We start from the raw sequence: 3,786 nt of genomic DNA, 5'->3' as shown, positions 1-3,786 counted from the left end.
ATAGAGCGCCAATAACTCAACACCACCAAATTTTCTTATGTCAAGGCCCTAAAACGCTTATTGGACTATACTTTGTAACCCTTGAGAGACATGACCCTATTCCATGGATCTATACTCCCAGACCTAATACATTTTGGTTGTTATGAGAAAGTGAGATGCTAAGCTTTGTGCAAGAAGACCTGTAGTTGAGTCATACTAACATTATCCTTTGGGTAAATTACCTTAGCTTGGGCTCTGGCATCAGACAAAACAGGGTTTGACGAATACCTGCTCTAACATTTACTAATGATGAGATCTTAAACTATTTAAATTCTCTGAACCCTATTGTCTCATCCATAAGGAACTATTAGTATTTATCTCAAAAAATTCTGTGAGCACCAAATGTGATAGATTATGTGAAATGCTTAGTAAGGTGCCTGGCACAGGGGGAGTGTTCGACAAATGTAACTCTTACCTCTGGAGTTTATTTTCTTCCTCTGAAAAACAGGAATCCTGATACATATTTCTGTTATGAGGACTAAAGGAGATAAGGAATGTATGCCTAGCAACAGGCTGTTGCACTACTGCCTCCTTCCTCTCCTTTTCCTCCGCTGGCAATCCAGCATTAGACTTGCAACTATACTAAAATTACTCTTAAAAAGGTCATCTATAACTTCCAAAATGTCAATTCGAATGCTCTTAAGTCTCATTCTATTTTCCCTGTCTGCTACATTGTTCTTTATTGACCATCCCTCTTTCTTAAATTTCTCCCTTTTTAGTCAGTCTAAAATTATATTCTGTTGTTGTTACTGCTGCTGCCTTTGCTCCTGCTGCTACATAAAATATCTCCTGCACCAGAAGCTTCTCTCTTCCAGCCTCTTCAACAGATATTTTCCAAGGTTCTAGCTCTGGGACACTCCAATTCCCACAAAGCCCACTCTTGCTAGGCAGTCACATATCCTGCAGCTGCAAGAGCTAACTCTGTGTAAATGAGTCCCAAATGTCTGACTCTGACCTTAACCTCAACTGAGTTGAAGTTATAAATCTCTATTTCTTGCTGGATTTTAAACTTGGCAATATATCCTGCCTTCCTCCTCAAACCAGTACTTCCTGTCATGTGGTCTCGCTACTCTTAAAGGCCACCAGAGCTTGAAACCCCAGTAGTCTCTTTCAGTTTAACCTTTATTATTTTTTTGTCCAAACTCTAATAGTAGTTACCAAATAAGCCTCCCAGATTTCAGTCTCAACTGGCTCTACCACATCCCTCAGTTAGCCCTGGATTCATAGACCAAATAAAGCCACCCTCAGGCCTAGAATGACGCATGGATACAACAATGACAAATTTAAAACTTCAAATACCTTAACCCAGCAATGTTGTCTTCAAAGTCCTTTACTAATTCAAGTCTCTTCTAAACCTGGCAATATTATTCTCCTTAGTACTTTCAAAGTGAATCTAGACTTCACCATGGATTTTTATATGTTCAAGTTATTCTTTCTGCTTGGTCTGTCCCATATAAGCCACCTTCCCTTCAAAGACATTTATGTTTCAAAAGCACAGTCATCCTTCAAGCATTCCTAGAATCCCACCTAAGTCACATAACTATCTTCAGAGACGTCGGTGGAAATTTCTCTCTCTTTCTCTTACAATCCCACAGCACCTAATTTTTACCACCCCTTATAAAGATTTACATAGTCAATCTTATGTTAAAATTATTTAAATATATACCTTTCTAAAGGACTAGATTATAAGCTATTTAAGGACAAGGGGGATCCTATATGTTTTTATTTATAAATCACCCACAGAATCAAAGGGTTTCACACATGGTAGGAGCTCAGGAAGAATTGTGTGTTTCTGTAAGTGTATGTGTATCTGTGTGTATGTGTGAGTGTGTACATTTTAGTGGAATTGAGCCTTATGTATGCTGAACCTCCAGGAGCTCTGCAATCATTCTTAACAAAGAACCCCATAGACCCTCATGTGCTCCCTGAGTAGGTAGAGTTTAGAAGCCTACCTGAGCTCCAGAACCCAGCCCAGTGAGTAGCCTGGGTTGGACATTTAACCCATAAACCTTTACCTCACTATCTACAGCCTGTAACCAGCAAATGTAACTTACCTCTATAATAGCATTTATTACACTTTGTAGTAGACATCTCTCACTGATGTCCTTTATGCTGTGAGTGCCAAGGGGACAGGGACTCAGGGCTGAATTCCCAGAGCCTGGCTCAGGGCAAAAGGGTCTGTTGAAAATATCTGTGAATATGTAAACTGACCTGTATGGAGATCAAGTTCATAACTTTGAATTTGGTAAGTTCACAAGTTATTAGTTACGTAATTTGACAACTTGGAGAAGCCATCGGCTGAGATAGTCTTAAAATTCCACTGGCCCAGCTCACTGCAGCCTTGGACACATATATTGGCAATGGCTGTTTTTAATATACAGTGAGCAGCCGGTTATCATGGCCTTGCCATCATTAATTCACCCTTCAAATTTAGAGTGACACCATTATGGTAAGCATTAATAATTATAAGCATAATAATTGTGATAACAGCAGGTAGTTTTGAAAACTATTACCCATGTTTCAATAACATATCCTGAATATTGAGCTTAAAGCAGTCTCCTGAGTAGAAGAAGAAATGGAAATATTCTGATAATAACAGTTTATAGTAATAATAGTTTAGAGCTCTAGCTTGAACTTGCTTGTGTATGTCCTTTATTTTTTGCATCTCTGGGTAACATCGCTATGGAATTTCATTTTTCAAAAGTACTGGAATGAGCTGATCTCATTTGATAATGCTGCAGTTATAGAATGGTTACAGTTCAAGCAACTTCTAAAAATTATAGGGCCCCAGAAATGTCAGGGCCTCAAAGTTCAAAAGTAAAATATATAATAATCTCTTATCTGTTAAAAGGGTCTGCTCTGTATCAATGATCATTTAGGAATGCACAATTTAGAAAAAATACTGAGGTGCAGTTGATAAAAACAACACATTTAAGTCCACCAAACCTGGGTTTTAAACCCTGGCTTGGCCATGTCCCTTTGGCAAATTACTTTATATTCCTTCTCCTAAGCTTTTTGTGAGATGGAGAAAGTAATGCCCATCTCATTTTGTTGAGATGATTATATGACATAATATGTATCAAACACCTGACACACAGGAAGTACTTAATACATAGTACTATTATTCTCATTTTGAGTTGGTATATAGCATAAGTCCAAAGTTGTGAATTTGATCTCCATATAGGCCAGTTCACATATTCATGGATGTTTTCAACAAATTCCTTTGCCCTGACCCAGGCCCTGGGAAGCCAGTTCTAAGAGTCTCTGCCTGTTTGGAGCTCACAGTGTAGAGGGCATCAGTGAGAGACATCTCCTACAAGGTGTGATAAATGCTATGGTAGAGGTAGACACAGTAGAAGAGAAGGTTTCAGTTACCATATTGTATATGGAGGAGAAGGTGTCACAGTAGAAGAGAAGTCTACACAGTAGAAGAGAGGGCTCAGAGAAGGCTTCTGGAAGGAGGTGGGATCTGAGTTTAAACTTGAAAGAAGAGTAGCTATTACCAGGCTGGAGAAAAGGGAAAGAGACTTTTGCCAGGGGAGACAGCATAGCAAAGATTAGTTGATGTTTCTGTTGTAACAAACTAAATCCTCAATCCCACTCAGTCCCTTAGACAGAATCCTTTAGGCTCTAAGCCCTCAGACAGAGAGAAAATAGTTGGGTAATGGAAAACCCATCTTTTTCCTGGAAGAGTAGCTCAAACTGTTCACCATGCTGATAAATAGGGAGCTTGTAGCATTATCCATC

The sequence above is a fragment of the Macaca nemestrina genome, chromosome X (genome assembly GCF_043159975.1).
Source record: "Macaca nemestrina isolate mMacNem1 chromosome X, mMacNem.hap1, whole genome shotgun sequence".
Lineage (NCBI taxonomy): Eukaryota > Metazoa > Chordata > Mammalia > Primates > Cercopithecidae > Macaca > Macaca nemestrina.
This window is presented reverse-complemented; position numbering follows the sequence as displayed.